This window comes from Mobula hypostoma, chromosome 22 (assembly GCF_963921235.1).
Source record: "Mobula hypostoma chromosome 22, sMobHyp1.1, whole genome shotgun sequence".
Lineage (NCBI taxonomy): Eukaryota > Metazoa > Chordata > Chondrichthyes > Myliobatiformes > Myliobatidae > Mobula > Mobula hypostoma.
The window spans coordinates 6,245,974-6,270,010 of record NC_086118.1 but is presented as its reverse complement, the minus strand read 5'-3'; the positions used below and the strand labels follow the sequence as shown (position 1 = coordinate 6,270,010).

The window sequence follows — 24,037 nt, the reverse complement described above, 5'->3', positions numbered from 1 at the left end:
GGATGCCGTGCATCCGGTCAGAGACATCCCGGACCCTGGCACCCGGGAGGCAACAAACCATGCGCACAATAGAATGTTCACTGGTACCCATTAAACAAGAGGGGCTTGGACAACAGCTGAGTAGTTTATTCAAGAACTCTTCACAACCTGCTTCCGGAATGTTCTTTGCTTTTTATTGCAGTTCAGGGAGCAGATAATTACAGATATAATTCAGTTCATAAAGAGGTGACAACCTTAATGTGATGATTATTGTTTACAGCACATACAATTATATTTCTTGCAGCTGGATAACCAATCCATCTCAAAAGCACAGGCACAACATCACAATAGACAATCTGCTGGAGGTGCTCAGAGGATCAAACACCACCTGTGGGGGGGGTTGGTGTGCAGGGCCTTGACCTAAAATATGGACAACTCCTTTTCCACTACAGATAGCCAATTTTATGCTGTAAATTCCAGCACCTACTGTCTCTAAGGTCTCCACAATGTTACCAAAGCTGGAGTGCTGGGGATACTCTGCAGGTCAGACAGCATTTCTGGAGAGGTGTACACCCTATCCTCGTTACATGCATCTTCAGACTATGCGGATTCACAGTTATGGGAGAAGCACCGCGTTCCCGCCAATACGAGTCACGTGCGCGCGCCTCAGTCTCACTGTCGGGACGAGAAGCACCGCGTTCCCGCCAATACGAGTCACGTGTGCGCGCTTCACCGTCTCACTCTCGCTTTGGTTTTGGCAAGGTGTGGATGCGCGATCTTAAACTTCTGCTGGTTTTACCTACGGTGCAGTGATTTTGTGCTTGAAATATTTAACTATACCTCCTAAGCGTCTGTTGTCATGTCCTGGGCCGTCAGCCGAGCGGCAGAGAACCGCTTTAACACTGGAAAAAAAGTTGGAAGTTATGAACAGCGCGGCATCAGCTGAAGGTAACACAGCTCTGGGATGTTACTGTCGGGAACAGAATCTTGCCTTTAAAGTTCTTTTGTTGCTTAATGCGCCAGGCCATCCTAAACGTTTGGACAGCATTCATCCTAACAGTGCGTTTCCTGCCGCTTAATACAACATCGCTGATTCAACCACTCGACCAAGGTGTAATCCACATTCAAGGCGTACGTATTTTTTTTACGGCGAACTGTCTCTCAGATGCTGCAAGCAACAGACGATTTTGAAAACCCCGGGAGTTTACCAACGGTGAGGGAATGGTGGAAGTCGGAACATTTGGCACAAATGGCGACCCTCACCACTCACCACTTTATGCAAATCGCTGTAATCTTTCTGCTGCCGGTAGTTCTAAGAGTTCTGTAGTCTTCCTTCACCCCTTGCTGTTATTGATATGATCCTGACGACCACAACCATCCACCTTATCCGTGTAAAGCTGCCCAACACCACAACAACCACTCATCTCCCGGAGCGAACACACCTGCCACTGTTGGTGAGTACTGTACACCAGAGGATGTTAACTTTCTATGATTTATTACATTGAATATTACCTTAAATTGATTAAATATAATACAAATGTTCTCTTGTAGTACTGCTTTTGTGTCGTATTTGTATAAAAATGTGAATAAGTTACAGATAAAACATATTTAGGAAGCCCTCAGGAACGCATCCCTGTTTTCTCCATTTAAATAATTGTTCACATTATGCGTCAACTTCGAGGAACCTAACCCCCGCATATAACGAGGATAGGGTGTACTCCTTCTCTTGTGTTCTGGCAGTGTAGAGCTGAAGGGAACGAAGGGAATGCCTGTGAAGAGTGCAGAGAAGAATTACTAGGATGTTGCCAGGTCTTCAGGAGTTGAGTTACAGGGAAAGATACTTTATACTTTATTGTCGCCAAACAATTGATACTAGAGCATACAATCATCACAGCAATATTTGATTCTTGTCTTCGTGCTCCCTGGAGTACAAATCGATAGTAAATATTAAAAATTTAAATTATAAATCATAAATAGAAAAGGGAAAATAAGGTAGTGCAAAAAAACCGAGAGGCAGGTCCAGCTATTTGGAGGGTACTGCCCAGATCCGGGTCAGGATCCATTCAGCAGTCTTATCACAGTTGGAAAGAAGCTGTTCCCAAATCTGGCCGTATGAGTCTTCAAGCTCCTGAGCCTTCTCCCGGAGGGTAGAGGGACGAAAAGTGTGTTGGCTGGGTAGGTCGTCTCCTTGATTATCCTGGCAGCACTGAGTCCAAGGATGGAAGATTGGTTTGTGTGATGTGCTGGGCTGTATTCACGATCTTCTGCAGCTTCTTCCGGTCTTGGACAGGACAACTTCCATACCAGGTTGTGATGCACCCCAGAAGAATGCTTTCTATGGTGCATCTATAAAAATTAGTGAGGGTTTTAGGGGACAGGCCAAATTTCCTTAGTTTCCTCAGGAAGTAAAGGCGCTGGTGGGCCTTCTTGGCAGTGGACTCTGCTTGGTTGGACCAAGTCAGGTCATTTGTGATATTGACCCTGAGGAACTTAAAGCTTTTGACCTGTTCCACTTGCGCACAACCTATGTAAATGGGGTCGTGTGGTCTGCTACTCCTTCTGAAGTCAACAACCAGTTCCTTCATCTTGCTGACATTGAGGGAGAGGTTATTGTCTTTGCACCATGCCACCAGGTTCTTAATTTCCTCTCTGTACTCAGGTTAGGACTTTATTCCTTGGAGTGTAGGGGAATAAGGGGAGATTTGATAGAGGATTACAAAATTATGAGGGGTATAGACAGAGTAAATGTAAATAGGCTCTTTCCACTTAGATTAGGAGAGATAAATATGAGAGGACATGGCTTTAGGGTGAAAGGGGAAAGGTTTGGGAGGAACTTCTTCACTCAGAGAGTGGTGGGAGTGTGGAACGAGCTGCCATCTGACGTAAATGCATGCTCACTCTTAAGTTTTAAGAATAAATTGGATAGGTATATGGATGGGAGAGATCTGGAGTGTTATGGACTGGATGCAGATCAATGGGACTAGTGGAATAATATTTTGGCACAGACTAAAAGGGCCGAATGGCCTGTTTTCTGTGCTGCAGTGTTCTGTGGTTCTATGGTTCTATCTCAACTGCAGTTAACATCCAGCAGCCAACTATAATCAAGCACTCCCAATACTGCATGATGCCGTCTTCAAACAAGAAACAGTCCGTCACAATGCATTTCAAATCATAGTTGGTGAATTCATCCAGGCTTGTTTAAAGAAAACCCTGCCCAATTACTATCAGTATATAACCTGTAGCACCTGAAGTCCCAACACGCTAGACTACTGCAATACTAAGAGAAGGAAAGTTTTCTAAATCAATATATAGAGGGACCAACTAGAGGGGATGCAATATTGGATCTCCTGTTAGGAAACGAGTTAGGACAAGTGACGGAAGTCTGTGTAGGGGAGCACTTTGGTTCCAGTGATCATAACACCATTAGTTTCAACTTGATCATGGACAAGGATAGATCTGGTCCTAGGGTTGAGGTTCTGAACTGGAAGAAGGCCAAAATTTGAAGAAATGAGAAAGGATCTAAAAAGCGTGGATTGGGACAGGTTGTTCTCTGGCAAAGATGTGATTGGTAGGTGGGAAGCCTTCAAAGGGGAAATTTTGAGAGTGCAGAGTTTGTACGTTCCTGTCAGGATTAAAGGATTGAATAGGAATAAGGAACCTTGGTTCTCAAGGGATATTGCAACTCTGATAAAGAAGAAGAGGGAGTTGTATGAAATGTATAGGAAACGGAGTAAATCAGGTGCTTGAGGAGTATAAGAAGTGCAAGAAAATACTTAAGAAAGAAATCAGGAGGGCTAAAAGAAGACATGAGGTTGCCTTGGCAGTCAAAGTGAAGGATAATCCAAAGAGCTTTTACAGGTATGTTAAGAACAAAAGGATTGTAAGGGATAAAATTGGTTCTCTTGAAGATCAGAGTGGTCAGTTATGTGCGGAACCACAGGAAATGGGGGAGATAAATAGGTTTTTTGCGTCTATATTTACTAAGGAAACTGGCATGAAGTCTATGGAATTAAGGGAATCAAGTAGTGAGATCATGGAAACTGTACAGATTGAAAAGGAGGAGGTGCTTGCTGTCTTGAGGAAAATTAAAATGGATAAATCCCCAGAACCTGACAGGGTGTTCCCTCGGACCTTGAAGGAGACTAGTGTTGAAATTGCGGGGGCCCTGGCAGAAATATTTAAAATGTCGCTGGCTACGGGTGAGGTGCCGGAGGATTGGAGAGTGGCTCATGTTGTTCCGTTGTTTAAAAAAGGATCGAAAAGTAATCCAGGAAATTATAGGCCGGTAAATTTAACGTTGGTAGTAGGTAAGTTATTGGAGGGAGTACTAACAGACAGAATCTACAAGCATTTGGATAGACAGGGACTTATTAGGGAGAATCAACGTGGCTTTGTGCGTGGTAGGTCATGTTTGACCAATCTATTGGAGTTTTTCGAGGAGGTTACCAGGAAAGTGGATGAAGGGAAGGCAGTGGATATTGGCTACATGGATTTCAGTAAGGCCTTTGACAAGGTCCCGCATGGGCGGTTAGTTAGGAAAATTCAGTCGCTAGGTATACATGGACATGTGGTAAATTGGATTAGACATTAGCTCAATGGAAAAAGCCAAAGAGTGGTAGTAGAGAATTGCTTCTCTGAGTGGAGGCCTGTGACTAGTGGTGTGCCACAGGGATCAGTGCTGGGTCCATTGTTATTTGCCATCTATATCAATGATCTGGATGATAATGTGGTAAATTGGATCAGCAAATTTGCTGATGATACAAAGATTGGAGGTGTAGTAGACAGTGAGGAAGGTTTTCAGAGCCTGCAGAGGGACTTGGACCAGCTGGAAAAATGGGCTGAAAAATGGCAGATGGAGTTTAGTACAGACAAGTGTGAGGTATTGCACGTTGGATGGACAAACCAAGGTAGAACATACAGGGTTAATGGTAAGGCACTGAGGAGTGTAGTAGAACTGAGGGATCTGGGAATACAGATACAAAATTCCCTAAAAGTGGCGTCATAGGTAGATAGGATCGTAAAGAGAGCTTTTGGTACATTGGCCTTTATTAATCAAAGTATGGAGTATCAGAGCTGGAATGTTATGATGAGGTTGTATAAGGCATTGGTGAGGCCGGATCTGGAATATTGTGTTCAGCTTTGGTCACCAAATTACAGGAAGGATATAAATAAGGTTGAAAGAGTGCAGAGAAGGTTTACAAGGATGTTGCCAGGACTTGAGAAATTCAGTTACAGAGAAAGGTTGAATAGGTTAGGACTTTATTCCCTGGAGCATAGAAGAATGAGGGGAGATTTGATAGAGGTATATAAAATTATGATGGGTATAGATAGAGTGAATGCAAGCAGGCTTTTTCCACTGAGGCAAGGGGAGAAAAAAACCAGACGACATGGGTTAAAGGTGAGGGGGGAAAAGTTTAAAGGAAACATTAGAGGGGGCTTCTTCACACAGAGAGTGGTGGGAGTATGGAATGAGCTGCCAGATGAGGTGGTAAATCCGGGTTCTTTTTTAACATTTAAGAATAAATTGGAGAGATACATGGATGGGAGGTGTATGTAGGGATTTGGTCCGTGTGCAGGTCAGTGGAACTAGGCAGAAAATGGTTCGGCACAGCCAAGAAGGGCCAAAAGACCGGTTTCTGTGCTGTAGTTTCTATGGAATGCTAGCTGTTCTATGCCCAGGATGCATTTTGGTAAATCTGATCACTTGGTGGTCTTTCACCTACCTCCATACAGGCAGAGACTAAAGAGCAATGATCCAGAGATTAGGACAACAAAGTGGTGGTTGCGAGAGACAGGGGAGCAGCTACAGAATTGTTTCAAGTCAGTGGACTGGGTCGTGTTCAAGGACTCATTAAAAACATAGAAACAGAGAAAACCCACAGCACAATACAGGCCCTTCGGTCCACAATGCTGTGCTGAGCATGTACTTACTTTAGAAATTCCATAGGGTTACCCATAGCCCTCTATTTTTCTAAGCTCCATGTACTTATCCAGGAGCCTCTTAAAAGACCCCATCGTATCTGCCTCCACCACCGTCGTCAGCAGCCCATTCCATGCACGCCACTCTCTGCATAAAAAACTTATCCCTGACATCTCCTCTGTACCTACTCCCCAGCACCTTAAAACTGTGCCCTCTTATGTTAGGCAATTCAGCCCTGGGAGAAAGCCACTGACTGTCCACACTATCAATGCCTCTCATCATCTTATACACCTCTCATCCTCCACCACTCCAACGAGAAAAGGCCAAGTTCACTCAACCTATTCTCATAAGGCATGCTCCCCAATTCAGGCAACATCCTTGTAAATCTCCTCACACCCTTTCTATGGCTTCTACATCCTTCCTAGAGTGAGGTGACAAGAACTGAGCACAGTACTCCAAGTGGGGTCTGACCAGGGTCCTATATAGCTGCAACATTACCTCTTGGCTCCTAAACTCAATCCCATGATTGATGAAGTCCAATGCACCATATGCTTTCTTAACCACAGAGTCAACCTGCGCAGCAACTTTGAGCGTCCTATGGACTCGAACCCCAAGATCCCTCTGATCCTCCACACTGCCAGGAGTCTAACCATTAATACTATATTCTGCCATCATATTTTGACCTACCAAAATGAACCACCTCATGCTTAGCTGGCTTGAACTCCATCTGCCACTTCTCAGCCTAGTTTTGCATCCTATCAATGTCTCGTTGTGACCTCTGACAACCCTCCACATTATCCACAGCACCCCCAAACTTTGTGTCATCAGCAAATTTACTAACTCATCCCTCCACGTCTTCATCCAGGTCATTTATAAAAATCACGAAGAGCAGGAGTCCCTGAACAGATCCCTGAGGCACACCACTGGTGACCGACCTTCATGCAGAATGTGACCCGTTTACAACCACTCTTTGCCTTCTGTGGGCAAGCCAGTTCTGGATCCACAAAGCAATGTCCCTTTGGATCTCATGCCTTCTTACTTTCTCAATAAGCCTTGCATGGGGTACCTCATCAAGTGCCTTGCTGAAATCCATATACACTTCATCTACGGCTCCACCTTCATCAATGTGTTTAGACACATCCTCAAAATATTCAATCGGGCTTGTAAGGCATGACCTGCCTTTGACAAAGCCATGCTGACTATTCCTAATCATATTATGCCTCTCCAAATGTTCATAAATCCTGCCTCTCAGGATCTTCTCCATCAACTTACCAACCACTAAAGTAAGGCTCACTGGTCTATAATTTTCTGGGCTATCCCTACTCCCTTTCTTGAATAAGGGAACAACATCCGCAACCCTCCAATCCTCCAGAAGTTCTTCCACCTCCATTGATGATGCAAAGATCATTGCCAGATGCTCAGCAATCTCCTCCCTCGCCTCCTACCGTAGCCTGAGTTACATCTTGTCCAGTCTCGGTGACTTATCCAACTTGATGCTTTCCAACAGCTCCAGCACATCCCCTTTCTTATTATCTACATGCTCAAGCTTTTCAGTCTGCTGCAAGTCATCACTACAATCACCAAGATCCTTTTCCATAGTGGATACTGAAGCAATGTACTCATTAAGTACCTCTGCTATCTCCACCAGTTCCATACACACTTTCACTGTCACACTTCATTGGTCCTATTCTCTCACGTCTTATCCTCTTTTTTTTCACTGACTGATTTCAGTTGTTGGTGGTGAGATGTGGGGGAAGGTGTCTTCACACACTCACTCTTGCTCAAATGTGGTCAAGAAATCAGCAGCAGCCACTTGGTTGGACTTTGCCCTGAAACACCAGTTCAAGACTGAGGCCCCGTGGACTGTACTGCGTGGCAGTCTAGACAGTCCTGCTCTTTTACTGAACCTAACATTACAATCAAATAACCAAACATGGTTCAATGAAGAATGTAAAAGAGGTGCATTTTGTTATAGTTTTACTGTGCACTTGCTCAATGGAATGATTAGATCTGCATGAGCAGTATGCAAGACAAGCTTTTCACTGTATCTTTGAACATGTGACAACAATAAACCAATTCTATTTCCAATTCCAACCCAGAGTAAATCGCATTAATCACTTGTGAATCAGGTCAGGGCACTTTAGAGTAGGATTAATTCAAATATATCTGATATTTCCCAATTGCAGACCTAGTAATGTCAATCATCATGCAAAGCATGATTGAAGCTTCCCCCTCCCTGACTAAAATTAAAGACTTTGGGTCCTGATACAGCTGCCATTTGATGGACACATAATCACACAACACACCCTGTTTAGTTCCACATATAGATGCTATTGAAAGGGCCACTCAGCTCATCACAGACCCTTTTACAAGGCAACTTCAAGACTCATTTCTGAGATGACTCCTACCAAGCTGGTGAAGAATATGAAGCAAAATTCATTTTAAAGGCATCCTTTGTATTATGAAACTTTTTAAATCATCCGTCCTATCCTGAGTTCCATCACTCTGGTTCCCACACCCTGCCAGATTAGTTTAAACCCTCCCCCACAGCTCCAACAAACCTGCCCGTGAGAATATTGGTTCCCCTGTGGTTCAGGTGCAACCTGTCACTTTTGAACAGGTCATACCTTCCCCAGAAGAGATCCCAATGATCCAAGAACCTGAAGCCCTTCCCCCTGCACCAGATTCTCAGCCACGCATTTATCTGCCAAATCATCCTGCTTCTACCTTTACTGGCGCGTGGCAAAGGCAGCAATCCAAAAATTACTACCTTGGAGGTCCTGCTTCTCGACTTTCTACCTAGCTCTCTAAATTCTCTTCTCAGGATCTCTTTGCTTTTCCTTCCTATGTCGTTATTACCAATATGTACCAAGACATCTGGCTGCTCTCCCTCCCTTTCCAAAGTGTGGACGCGATCTGAGACAGCCCTGACACTGGCACCTGGGAGGCAACATACCATCCGGGTGTCCTATTCAGGTCCACAGAAACTCCTCTCTGTTCCCCTCACTATTGAGTCCCCTATCACTACCACTCCTTTCTTCTCTCTCTTTCCCCTCTGCACCATAGACTCATGCTCAGTGCCTGTAACCCATTCACTATGGCATTCCCCCGGGAGGTCATCCCCCATTAAAGTATCCAAAGCAGTATATTTATTTTTGAGGGGAAGGGCCACAGGTGTGCTCTGCTCTAACTGCCTATTTACATTTCCATTCCTCTGGACAGTCACCCAGCTACTTGCCTCCTGCAACTTCAGGGTGATTACTTCCCTGTACTTTGATCAATTATATCCTAGCTCTCCTAAACAAGTTGAAGGTCATCCACCTGCTGCTCCAGATCCCTAACACGATCTTCAAGCCGGTTGCACTTCACACAGATATAGTTCCCTGGGAGTCTCCGGGTCGCCCAGAACTCCAACATCCACATGAAAAACACACAACTGCCACTTACTATATCAGGTACAGCAAAAGAAAAACAAAAAGAAAAACTTAACAGAAGCCTACCCAGAGCCAACGTCTCCTCCGAGCCAAAGCCTCCTTTGAGCTAAAGCCTGACACTTCTACTCTCGCCTCTGGCCTACTCCCAACGGTGGTCACTCCGCTTGTCCCTCCTGTACTTTTATTTAATTTGCAGTGCTCTGCTCCTGCTGCTGATAGGGCAGAAACAAGAGGTCAGACATAGGGATACCAACAGAACCTCAGAGGACTGACTGAGACAAATCATTCTCTCCAATACAATGACTCTGCTAAGGCACTAACCTCTTTAAATAATCTTAGAATGTAGGAAACATGTGCCAGTCACAACTAACTTGACAAGATTAAACTGAAAGCACAGGTGCTTAGCAACTCTAGTTAAGATATTGATCAGTAAATGGTAAATACAGGTGCTCCAGAAACCTAGAAGTTCAAAGCTGTAGGGCAAACACAGAGCACATGACACATATGTGTTGAAGTGCATTTGCCTCTCCTTGGCCCACTTCCCTCATTGATCCAATTCCCCCTGTAATCTTTGATAACCTTCGTTACTGTCTGCAACACCTCCTTGACATTGGCGACGTGAGCCGAAGGGTTTCTTTCTGTGACTTAGTGGCAAATTTGCCCTTTAGTATAGTGCTCAGCATATGCCACAATCCTGAAGGTGTTATTTTTCTAATTTAAAGTATTAAACCAAGGTTTCATCATCTCTGTTCTACATAGAGTAATTGCTGCAAGCAAGTTGACCTTTTGCATTCTCTCGATTACAACAGAAACTACATTTCAAGGAAGTATATGCTCCAAAGCACTTAGTAATTTCACGAAAGATGCGTTATGGTCAATTTGCATCCCATTTGTCAGATACTATGGAATTCAATTATCACTTCAATAGACGCCACTTTCCTGAGGTGTTACTCTGAAGGCAGGCTAAAATGCAATGGATTTGAAGTTCAGTGTGTCTTATGTTGGGCTAAGCAAATCAATGTCACCTTGTTACTAACTGTTTTCATTAGTTCCAACGTATATCTAATTCAGTATTGATGCTCACCCAACAAAGCATCCTAAACTAACTCTACAATAGGCCTGTAGCCCTCAATTGAACCACATAAAGACTGAACATCAGCACAATTCAATTTGTAATTTTTCAAGCTCACTGACTCGTTATAGATTTGTTTCCATTGTATTTTATATATCACCTACTGATGACACACTTCTGATGGAAAATCAAATAAGCAGATGCATGTTAAATGCCTGGTAAGTGGAAACAGTGAGAGCCATATGACATGGTATGTTTTATACATACAATTAGTAGCCACTTTCTTAGGTACACCTGTACACCTGCATGTTATACAAATATCTAATCGGCCAATCATGTGGGGGAAACTCAGTGCATGAAAGCATGGTCAAGTGGTTCAGTTGTTCAGACTAAACATCAGAATAGGGAAGAACTGTGATCTAAGTGACTTCGATTGTAGAATGATTGTTGGTGCCAGACAGGAAGATTTGAGTATCTCAGAAACTGCTGATCTCCTGAGACACAACAGTCTCTAGAGTTTACAGAGAAAGGTGCGAAAAACAGAATATTTCCAGTGAGCAGCAGTTCTGTGGGCAAAAATGCATTGCTAATGAGAGTTCAGAAGAAAATAGCCAGACTGGTTCAAGCTGACAGGAAGCAGACAATAACTCAAATAACCATGCATTACAACAGTGGTGTGCAGAAGAGCATATCTGAATGCACAACATGTTAAACTTTGAAGTGGATGGGCTAAAGCAGCAGGAGACCACAAACATATACTTACTGGCACCTTATTAGGTATAGGAGGTACCTAATTATTTTGAGGTGACTGCATGCTTTAAAGAGACATCTCTGAGTGGATGCAAGGAAAGATATGTAAATAAATGGCTCAAACCCGACGTTCATCCATGAATCTATAGGGAGGTTGATTTCTGAGAGAAGGGTGCAGTAGATAAACAGGTCGTGCAGCAGCCATTGAAATGGAAATAGAGTCTGTTTATCTGGTCAAAAACTTGTCATTGGACCAGTGAAGAACAGTAAAATAATTTTGTTTTAGGTTGCAGAGAGATAGTGGGGAGGAATGGGTAGGACAAGGGGAACGTCTATAGGGTGAGGTGAAGGTTCACCAAGGTTTCCATGGGAACAAGTCATGCTTGAGGGTTTGATGGTGACAATAAGAGACTGATAATAGAGATAAAACATGTAAAATGTTGCAACATGCTTTAATCTATCAACTACTTTTCCCCCATAGCAACCCTGCCCTTACCCACTCACAACTATTTCCTTTGTCCTGTTCCTCTCTCTCACCCTTTTCTTAGCTTAAAGCTTACTTCCTTTTTTCCCCCATTTCTGACTAAATTAATCCTGTTTCTATTTCCATGGATGCTGCCTGACCTGCTGAGTGTTTAAAATACTTTCAGCTTTTATTTCAGATTTCCAGCATCCACGGCTTTCTCATAAGTTAACACTATGTCTGCATTGAACTATTGCTTTTCCCTGGTACAATCTTGAAGTACTGTTGGAAAGAAATGACCTGTATGGATGGCATGCAAAACAGTTTCTTACTCTATCTCAGTGCATGTGACAATAATAAACCAATTTATCAATGTCCATTGTTTGCTGCTGCAGAGTTAAGTTTGATATTAGACAGTATTACCTGCAAGAAGGTCACAGCTTACATTCATACTTTGAATATTGTCTTTGAAGTTAGTCTGCCTTTTATTAGCTGTCACTGGAGAATGTATTGGTGTGCCACCTTCTTGAACTGCTGGAGACTATGCTAATTGAACTGCAGGGAATGCCTCGAGTAATAGGATTTTTGATTAATTTAGAAACTCGTTAAGATATTCTGTAACTTCTCTCTGAACAATACAAGCTCAGGCAACCCCAGAACTATTTACTCAGAAGAGTCTCTTGATGACAGTAGTTAAAGGGAGAGGAAACACAGAGCTCAGTCCCACCTTGTCAATGTGAATTTTGTTAATTCAAAAAAAAACTCAGCCTGTGATAAGATAACGGCAAATCCTCAGATAAACATCTTCATTTGATTGCCTGTGCAAGAATTACTTATCAGAATATAGGCCGTTCAGCGATAAATAAATAAACCAATCTTTATTTCTGTTCTAGTGTGGATAAAATAGTTCCTGTCAAAACAGATGATGGAAGGCAGAAAAACAAATAAAGCTTGGCATACCTTCTGTTTATAAACCACTGAGTCAAACTGCAGCTGGCTACTTCTTGCAAAGGGACTCATCGGATCTCAGAGGCTTACATGAACGCGAGTCCTAGATCTGCAATTGATCATGAGTCTAGCATTTACTAGAGTGACAAATGGTGTCACATTTGTTGCTTCTCTCATCATTGGATTCCATGTGGTCCACCATTTTCCACATGGAATCCTAGAATTGTTATGGAAGAAGGAGAACACTGCGCAGCCCATCCAGTTTGTGCCAGCTCCTTGTAGGTCAATCCCTTTCCACTTATGAGTGAGGTAATTGAAACCTATATCTTAGAGGGTTCAACAAAGTACATATAGGGAGGATGACTTCTGGCTAAAGAGTCCAGAACTTGGAGCCATGTTCTCAGAATAAGGGATAGGTCACATGAGGAGAAACTTTGGATGTCTCTACTGTGAGGTTGTAAAGACTCCAAATCAAGACGCATAGATTCTTGGGGATTGGAGGAACCAAAGAATATGTGGAGAGGGCAAGGAAGTGATAGAGGATTAGCCATGAACTTGTTGAGTGGTGAGGCAGACTATCAGGCAGAACGGTCTCCTCTTGTTATTAGATTTAGATTATGAGAACACTCAGTCCTTGTTTATTGTCATTTAGAAATGCATGCATGCATCAAGAAATGTTCCTCCAGAGTGATATCACAAAAAAACAGGACAAATCAAAGACTAACACTGACAGAACCACATAACTATAACGTAGAGTTACAGCAGTGCAAAACAATACCATAATTTGATAAAGAACAGACTATGGGCATGGTAAGAAAAGTCTCAAAGTCCCAAGTCAATCGACTCCGGAGTCCCCGATAGCAGGCGGCAAAGGGAGAAACTCCCTGCCATAAACCTCCAGGCACCGACAACTGCCGATGCATTGGAAGCACCTGACCACAGCCGACACGTCTGTCCAAAAACTTCGAGCCTCCGACCAGCCCCTCCGATACAGCCTCCCAAGTGCCATCCTCTGCCGAACGCTTCGACCTCACCCAGCCGCCAAAACAAGCAAACCCGAGGATTCGGGGCCTTCTCCGGAGATTCCGGACCACACAGTAACAGCGACAGCGAACCAGGCATTTCAGAAGTTTCTCCAGATGTTCCTCCGTACTTTCACGTCTGTCTATTATCTCTTCTGCTTGAATGCTGCATTCCCCTGCTCTTTCCCCACTGCCCTGCAAGTTAATGTCCATTGCCGTGATTCAAATGCCTTTTGAAGGCACCAATGGTGCCATAACAATAATAATTTCATGAAAAGAAGATGTTGAACACCATGTGGAATCTGATGATAGAATCTAGAGATAGATAGTATACCATCCATCACTCAGTAGACCCTCGATGTACAATGTATCACAGATCTGGGATTTACTTCATTGAAACACCTGAAATCAAGTTGGTCCCTTTGAAAGCACTGTTCACAAACAGCATGACTGAGTGGCTTATGAACATAATGTGTGAAATGAATGACTCGATTATCTCTTTCCAGGTTGCTTGACAGGCTGTGAGTTTCAGATCCTAACTTCTCTGAGTAAGAAATATTTCCTCACATTTGCTCACAACTTCCTCTCAAAACTTTACATCTGTGTCCCCTGTTCCTTGAACCATTCAGTAATGGCACAGCTTCCATTTAACTGTCCTGACTAATCCTGTCATGATCTTGTTTACTGGAAACTAACCTCCTCCCTGCCTTCTTCAGCCTAACTCTGGAGTTGAAATTCTGCATCCAGGAAATCACATCAGTATATTCTCCTGCACTCTATTGAGAAAGTTCATGTCATTTTTAAGCTTTGCAATACCACAATGATACTAGGGTTCTGAAGGTTGAATGTAATTTCCCTACTTTTATACCTTGTTCCTGTAGTTATGAACCACAAGATTCAATATACTTCAACATATGCTACCACGTTCAAAGACTTTGCACATCCCAGTGCCCCTACTCCTTCACACCCTTTTAAATAGTTCATTCACTCCACATTGTCCTTTCATTCATTCTGCCAAAGTGTATTATTTCACACTTATCTCTAGTAAATTCCATGTGCCACTTGGCTTTGTCATTCATCTAGTGTGTCAATGTCTTTTAGCATTCTCCTACGATCCTCCTTACAGCTCTCCATTCTTTCAAGTTTTGTTCCATCCCCAGTTTGGAAACATTACCTTGCCTATGTCATAACATGTATCACGTTGGTAGTGCCATGAAATGACCTTTGGAAAGCACCACTGTCCACTGTCCTCCCACCTGAGAAACAACAGTTTACCACCACTCTGTGCTTTTTGACTTTCAGCCAATTCCCCTCCCAACTGCAGCTGACTTCAATGCCCTGGACGTCATTTTTGCCATCTAGTCCTCCTGGTGGGAATTTTCCAAATGCCACATTTCCTACACCATGATCTTGTCACTTCCAGTATGATGGTAAAGTGCTTTCAGGTTATATTGCTACATGAATGTAAATGTTTTTTTTCTTTCTATGTTCATCTATAATGCAATGTTTCCTTCATCAGCTTTCTCTGTTAGCTTATCCAAACATTGGTTTAGGATAAGCAAGCACATTTTTCCCTTAACAACTGTGCTGGCTTTCCAACACTAACTCAGTCCTCTCCATGCCATTACTGATCCATTCCTAGTTATTGTTCCTAAAAGAATCCCCACAGGTGAGGTTCAATGGATTGCCTTTCACTGCCTAGCTTGTCCTTACACATTCCTGTTTTGAACAAAGCTGTTTCAAGGATTATTGAACCAAGAGGGCTTAAAGGATTAGGGAAGTGCAGTCTGCACCCCACCCCTCTCCTCAACTTGGGCTACATGCCCAGTGGACCAGGTGGGTTGCTTAAATTAAGCTAAGTCAGACTTTCTTGGTGTCAGCCTTCTCTTTGTCAACTCTCACTTTATCCATTATCTCCATGACATCTCTCCTTCCACTAACCCTGTAACTGAGATTTTAATTTCACTCTCTTCCTTGGTAAAATACTCATTAGATAGTGTGTCCAAATCTTCCATCGTATGTATCAGCCACCTTCCTCAACCTTAGTGGCTCCATCCCTTCTGGTAGAATCACCTACTGAGCAGAGGATAGAAGACTTTGAGATTCCCTTTTATGTAAACCACCATTTTCTTTTCATCCTTTCTCTTTGTTCATCTTGTTTTCTTTTTCATCTTCCCTCTCACCTTCTTTTCTTCAGCCTGATTCACACTGGAGACACCTTCCCTTGGTATTTCATAGAAACATAGTAAACCTAAAGCACAATATAGGCCCTTCAACCCACAAAGTTGTGCCAAACATGTCCCTACCTCAGTAATCACTAGGCTTACACGTAGCCCTCTATTTTTCTAAGCTCCATGTACCTATCCAAAAGTCCCTTAAAAGATCCTATCATATCTGCCTCCACCACCATTGCTGGCACGCACTCACCACTCCCTGCGTAAAAATCTTACCCTTGATATCTCCTCTGTACCTACTCCCCAGCACCTTAAACCTGTGTCCTGTTGTGGCAACCATTTCAGCCCTGGGAAAAAAACTCTGACTACCCACACGATCAATGCCTCTCATCATCTTCTACACCGCTATCAGGTCACCTCTCATCCTCCGCCGCTCCAAGGAGAAAAGGCCGAGTTCACTTAACCTGTTTTCATAAGGCATGCTCCCCAGTCCAGGCAACATCCTTGTAAATCTCCTCTGCACCCTTTCTATGGTTTCCACATCTTTACTGTAGTGAGGTGACCAGAACTGAGCACAGTACTCCAAATGGGTCCTATAAAGCTGCAACGTTACCTCTCGGCTCCTAAATTCAATCCTCGATTAATGAAGGCCAATACACCGTATGCCTTCTTAACCACAGTCAACCTGTGCAGCTGCTTTGAGCATCCTATGGACTCGGACCCCAAGATTCCTCTGATCCTCCACACTGCCAAGAGTCTTACCATTAATTCTATATTCTGCCATCGTATTTGACCTACCAAAATGAACCACTTCACACTTATGTGGGTTGAACTCCATCTGCCACTTCTCAGCCCAGTTTTGCATCCGATCAATGTCCCGCTGTAACCTCTAACAGCCCTGCACACTATCCGCAACACCTCCAACCTTTGTGTCATCAGCAAACTTACTAACCTATCCCTCCACTTCCTCACCCAGGTCATTTATAAAAATCATGAAGAGTAAGGGTCCCAGAGCAGATCCCTGAGGCACACCACTGGTCACCAACTTCCGTGCAGAATATGACCCGTTTACAACCACTCTTTGCCTTCTGTGGGCAAGCCAGTTCTGGATCCACAAAGCAATGTCCCCTTGGATCCCATGCCTCCTTACTTTCTCAATCAGCCTTGCATGGGGTACCTAATCAAACGCCTCGCTGAAATCAATAAACACTACATCTACTGCTTTTCCTTCATCAATGTGTTTAGTCACATCCTCAAAAAATTCAATCAGGCTCGTAAGGCAGGATCTGCCCTTGGCAAAGCCATGCTGTCTTTTCCTAATCATGTTATACCTCTCCAAATGTTCATGAATCCTTTCTTGAATAAAGGAACAACATCCGCAACCCTCCAATCCTCCGGAACCTTTCCCGTCCCCATGGATGATGCAAAGATCATCGCCAGAGACTCGGCAATCTCCTCCCTCACCTCCCACAGTAGCCTGGGGTACATCTCGTCGACATCCCAGCGACTTATCCAACTTGATGCTTTCCAAAAGCTCCAGCACATCCTCTTTCTTAATATCTACATACTCAAGCTTTTCAGTCCACTGCAAGTCATCACTACAATCACCAAGATCCTTTTCCATAGTGAATACTGAAGTAAAGTATTCATTAAGTACCTCTGCTATTTCCTTGGGTTCCATACACACTTTCCCATTGTCACACTTAATAGGTCCTATTCTTTCACGACTTATCCTCTAGCTCTGTGCATACTTGTAGAATGCCTTGGGATTTTCTCTAACTCATTTCCATACTCCACAAAGTCTCTCCACCATCTAAAAGGCTGAGGTCAGGAGAGAATAGAATATTCTCCACTTGTCCAAATGAGTGCAGCTTTAACAATATTGATCTTATTGCCAATTCAGTGGTAGGGCTAGTGGCAAAGTAGAGTAGCACTTCCAGGAATGTGCTCAAATGGATCTCTGTAATTGATTAATTGACATAAGGCTAATTTACTGCCCAGTTCTGTAACTTCCCTGCAGATTTTCTCCTCTATTTCTATTTGCTGACCAATACAATGTCCCCAGTAGTGTGATGACTTCCTTCCTGCACATCAATGCTAACCAAACAGATTATTCGCCCCACCTCTCTGACACATCTTCCTTCATTTGTATTGACACCCTCCCTCCTATTTCTCCTTCCCAGTCTATTGAGATTACTTTGTATTCAGGGAGGTGTCATACAGAGCCATGTTTTAGTTACTGCAACTACATCATAACCCATTTGGTTAATTGTGCCTGAAGCTCACCAGTGTTATTCTCCAAACTTAATGAACTTACAGGCAAGCATTCTAGAGCTGCTTTTATATTCCTCATTCCGTCTCTTATTTTCTTCCCATCTGCAACATACCTACTTTATTCATTTGATCTAACACTCCAGTTCCTTTGTGAACCTTCTTTTCAACTACTAAATACTGGTTTCCATTTCCATACCAACATAGGTTGAACCCTTTCCAACTAGGAAAGGGTTCAAACTTCCCGTTAAGGACATCATTCCCTGTCCTACTAAGGTCTATCTTGAACGGATGTCTCCTGCTCCAGAGCCTAGAGCATATGAAGCCTTCCTTTCAACTTCTATCAGAGTGCCTCAGTAGAACTAAACCAAAGATTACTACCTTAGAGATCCTACCTCTCTAACCTCTCTATGTAAGCAAAATAGTTCCTGACACAGGGAAAACAACAGGAATTCTGCAGATGCTGGAAATTCAGGCAACACACATCAAAGTTGCTGGTGAACGCAGCAGGCCAGGCAGCATCTCTAGGAAGAGGTACAGTCGACGTTTCAGGCCGAGACCCTTCGTCAGGACTAGCACAGGGAGGTCATTTGGTGCTGACATGTCCCACAACCTTTGGCTCCCTCCCTTCTACCAGTCAAAACTCTCCAGTCTTTCAAAACAAATAGTTGTCCTGTCACCAAACAGGTAAGATCTCTCTGTTGTTCACTTAAATTGTTTGCTTGATTTGTATTTTTTTCTCTTTCTCTTGTGCATCAAGTGTTGGTCTTTCATTTTTATCTTTTCTTTAATTGGGTTCTTTTGGGTTTCTTGCTTTGTGGCTACCTGTGAGCAAGCAAACTTCAAATTCATATGCTTTATACATTCTTTATAATAAATGAATCCTGAATCTTGAAGACACCATGCTGAAATCACAATGAAGTCCATAAGGATCCCTTGTGCCTTCTGCATTTCCACGCAATGCTGGTTGTATTAATGCTCCAGTGAAACCCCATTTCACAACAGTATCCAGCACCCATTTACTATATCGTGGTATCCAAACTGTTTGAGTTGAAATTATGTAATTCTGAGTAACTAGCTTTTGGGGATCTAAATGTTAGTAAAAACGCCAACATTGATTGCTCATCCGTAGTTACCTGTTAGAAGGTGCTGGTGAGCTATCATCTTGAACTGTGTGACAAGCTTATTCCCTCCATCCTACCAGGTAAGAAATTTCTGGATTCTGATTCAGTAATGAAAGAAATAGGATGACAAATGCCCACCCCTGTATAGTGTGTAGCCACTGAAGGACTGACCAGAATGGGTGAATCATTAATTCATCACTTATAACTTTACCTTTATAACTAAACAGGCAAAGGTATGGAGAGTGTGTCCAATCAAACCTAGTGGATATGGTACCAGAGAATGACCACAATGTTTTGAACTTTGGTTGTAATCCAATAATAAGTAAGGTTCTCATTTGCTTCTTCTCCATCTCTCCTGCTGAGATTTTTCACTCTCTATTGTCTCAAAACCATGTGTTCACTTCAATGGCAAATGTTAGGATATTGTTTGACAGTGAACCTCATCAAAGCTAAACATTATTTTCATCAAGCATTGAAGCACAGATAGAGTATTGGCCATGATGAGCTGACTCAACACAGCCGAGGAAACTGAATTTCCATACGGTTGGAGTATAGGGTGCCATGGTAGCACAACTCTATCACACCTCGGGGTGTCAGAGTTCAGAGTTCAATTCTGATGCTGCCTGTAGGGAGTTTGGAAGTTCTCCCTGTAAACGTATGGGCTTTCTCTGGGTGCTCTAGTTTCCTCCCATATTCCAAAGATGTACCAGTTAGTAGGTTGGTTGTTCATTGTAAATCATCTAGGGTTACATAGGTGGGTTGCTGGGCATTATGGCTCAATGGGCTGGAAGGGCTTGGTCTGTGCTGTATCTCTAAATAAATAAATAGGTAGATAGGTAGTTCCTAAGCATGCAAGTAAACACAAAGAAACATGTCCATGCAAACCATACGTGGCAACATAAATACACATACAAATGCAGAAAATCACGTACACACGCAAACATGCCCATTAATAAAACAAACACATGCAGATACAAATGCACAAATACATACGTATATACAAACCACAAAGAAACACACAACCAGAAACAAATGCACAGAGTATCAGAAACAGTGCCATTATTCTAAAGAGATGTATATTGCAAAGGTGATCAAGTATATTTATATAACATGTCATTTCGTAAATAATTGTTTGAATTTGGATCCCTACATTTACTTTTCTATTTGTTAGCTCATTTAAACTACAGAAGTATTTTATATTGTTGAAACAAAGTCCCATTGAATCTCTGCTGTTCATTTCTACTCTGTACCCAGTGGGTTATATAAAATATGGTGACTGTCAAATTTCCAGGATTGTTGATTTTCACTCCAACATTGTGATTCGATCATCATCTTTAATAAGACCATAAGACGGAGGAGCAGAATTAGGCCATCTGGCCCGTCGAGTCTGCTTTGCCATTCAATCATGGCTGATCATTTTTTCTATCAGTACGCTGGATGAACTCAGCAGGTCGGGCAGCATCAGTTAGAAACGATGAGTCGATGTTTCGGGCCGGAACCCTTCGTCAGGACTGAAGAATGAAAGATGGGGAAGGATTTGAAGAATGCTTGTAGCTTCAGTTGAAAGACCAGTAATTTGAAAGACAAAGGGGTGGGGGAGGGGAAGCATTGAGGTCATAGCCCTGAAAACAATGGGTAGTAGAAGGAGGAGGCGGAACCATGAGGGAGCTGGGGGAGGGGGTAGAGTGACATAGGGATAGAGGAAGGGAGGGGGAGGGAATTACTGGAAGTTGGAGAATTCTATGTTCATACCAAGGGGCTGGAGACTACCTAGACGGTATATGAGGTGTTGCTCCTCCAACCTGAGTTTAGCCTCCTCATGACAGTAGAGGAGGTGATGTATGGACATATCTGAATGGAAAGCAGAGTTGAAGTGGGTGGCTACCGGGAGATCCTGTCTATTGTGGCGGACAGAGTGGAGGTGCTTGACGAGGCAGTCCCCCAATCTGCGTCGGGTTTCACCGATGTAGAGGAGGCCGCACCGGGAGCACCGGATGCAATAGATGACCCCAACAGACTCACAAGTGAAGTGTTGTCGCACCTGGAAGGACTGTTTGGGGCTCTGAATGGTTGCAAGAGATGAGGTGTAGGGACAGGTGTAGGACTTACGCTTACAGGGATAAGTGCCGGGTGGGAGATCAGTGGGGATAGACGTGCGCATAATGGAGTCGTGGAGGGACCGATCCCTGTGGAAAGTGGAGAGGGGTGGAGAGGGAAAGATGTGCTTAGTGGTGGGGTCCTGTTGAAGGTGGCAGAAGTTGCAGAGGATAATGTGCTGGATCCGGAGGCTGGTGGGGTGGTAGGTAAGGACAAGGGGAACTCTGTCACTGTTGTGGTTGCGGGAGGATGGGTTGAGGGCCGAAGTGCGGGAAACGGAGGAGATGTGGGTGAGGGCATCATTGATGACGGTAGAAGGGAAACCACGATCCTTAAAGAAAGAGGACATTTGAGATGTCCTGGAACGGAAAGCTTCATCCTCTGAGCAGATGTGGCGGAGACGGAGGAACTGGGGATAGGGAATGGCATTTTTGCATGTGGCGGGGTGGGAAGAGGTATAGTCGAGGTAGTTATGAGAGTCAGTGGGCTTGTAGAAGATGTCAGTGGACAGTCTGTCTCCAGAGATGGAGACTGAGACATCGAGAAAGGGGAGAGAAGTGTCCGAGATAGAGGAATTGAATTTGAGGGCTGGGTGGAAGTTTGAAGTAAGGTCGATGAAATTGACGAGCTCAGCATGGGTGCAGGAGGCAGCACCAATGTTGTCGTCAACGTACCGAAGGAAAAGTTGAGGAGCAGTACCAGAATAGGTTTGGAGCACAGGCTGTTCCACATAACCAACGAAGAGGCAGGCATAGCTGGGTCTCAATAAAGTCCCTTTGTCTTTCAACTGAAGCTACAAGCATTCTTCAAATCCTTCCCCATCTTTCATTCTTCAGTCCTGACAAAGGGTTCCGGCCCGAAATGTTGACTCATTGTTTCTAACTGATGCTGCCCGACCTGCTGAGTTCATCCAGTGTACCAAGTGTGTTGCTTTGATCACAGCATCTGCAGATTATTTTGTGTTTACATTTTTTCTATCTCCTGCTCAACCCCAGTTCCCGGCCTTCTCCCTGTAACCTTTGATGCAATGTCCAATCAACAACCTGTCAATCTCTGCCTTAAATACACCCAACGACCTGGCCTCCACAGTTGCATTTGGCAACAAATTTCACAAATTCACCACCCTTTGGCAAAAGAAGTTTCTCTGCACCTCTGTTTTGAAAGGGTGCCCTTCTATCCTGATGCTATGCCCTATTGTCCTGGACTCTCCCACCATGGGAAGCATCCTTTCCACATCTACTTCATCTAGGCCTTTCAACATTTGAAAGGTTTCAATGAGATCCCCCCTTATCCTTCAGAATTACAGTGAGTACAGACCCAGAGCCATCAAATGTTCCTCGTATGATAACCCTTTCGTTCCTGGAATCATCCTTGTTAACCTCCTCTGGATCCTCTCCAATGCCAGCACATCTTTTCTAAGATGAGGGGCCCAAGACTATTCACAATACTCAAGGTGAGGCCTCACCACTCCCTTATAAACCCTCAGCATCACATCCTTGCTTCTTCTATCTAAAGGTAATAAGACAATAGTGAAGTGGTGTAGTTGCTATCCGAAGAGATCCACTGACTGTCATCATCATCATCATCAGGTGCCGTGTCCAATTTGAGCTTTGACTGCCATGGCACTCTGTTTTGGATCAAGTGGATCAATTCATTGGTATTCATTTCCAGTTCTCTGCCTGCTGTCTCCATCATCATTTGTCTTTGTCTTCCTCTTGCTTTCTTCCCTTCAATCTTTCCCATAATTACTATGCATTCTAAGTCCTCTTTCCTAATCTCATGTCCAATGAAGTTATGTTGCCTTTTCATGATCTCATACATTATTCCTCTTTTTGTGTTTGCTCTGTTCATGACATCCTCATTAGATATTTGTTTCATCCATGATATTCTTTGCATCCTCCTCAGAAACCACATCTGTGCTGCTACAATTCGTTTCCTCGTGTTATTAGAAATTGTCCTACATTCTGAGGCATATAATATAACAATAAATGTAACATTTCAGTACTCTGAGGCGGGTTGTCATGCTTAGTTTAGTATTGGTCAGTATACTCTTCATTCTCGTAAAGGTGTCTTTTGCCATCCCTATTCTTCTTTTGATGTTCATGTCGCACCTGCCATCTGGTATCACCCAGCTTCCTAAGTAGCAGAAGTTCTGTACTTGTTTTATGTCTTCTCCATTTATTCCCAGCCTGCAGATAGGAGTCTGATTCTTTTTGGATATCACCATACATTCTGTCTTTTTGCAATTGATAGCTAGACCCATTTTTGCACTTTCTTCAATATTTATATCAATTAAGTTTTGTAGTTCTTCCTTCGTACTTGCAATTAACACCGTGTCATCTGCATATCTGAAATTATTGATGTTTTCACCGCCAACTTTGATTCCCAAGATGTCTTATTTTTTGTAATATTGTTTCACTGTACACATTAAATAAATCAGGGGAGAAAACACACCCTTGTCTCACGCCTTTCTTGATTTTCGTAAACTGACTCACTTCTCCACTGACTGTAAAGGACTTAAATGATGAATGGAATATGTCAGAAAAGAAATTGCTACACAACTTCCAATAAATAACCTCAGTGATTAGGGATTGAAAGTACATCATGTTTTTTCTTATTCAGTTGAAGGTCCTGGATTATCTCAGCTCTGCAATGTGGTCCAAGCTGTGTACTTTTACAGGGAGCTTGGTAGGATAGATCCAGACGATAATCTGATAGATGTTGATAACATTAGGAAGGAGCTAGATGTAGAAACCATAGAGAACATGCATGGAGGCCACAGC

General features: G+C 43.3%; 1 protein-coding gene across 1 annotated transcript in view; it reads left to right on the top strand.

Annotated features, from left to right (window-relative positions):
- The first annotated feature begins 1,167 nt into the window (after positions 1-1,167).
- LOC134336476 (serine/threonine-protein kinase SBK1-like) overlaps positions 1,168-24,037 on the top strand; it is an 82,175-nt gene continuing 59,305 nt past the window's right edge. The window contains exon 1 of the mRNA XM_063030737.1: positions 1,168-1,433. The gene's annotated coding sequence lies outside the window, so the exon portion shown is untranslated. The remainder of the gene's footprint in view (positions 1,434-24,037) is intronic.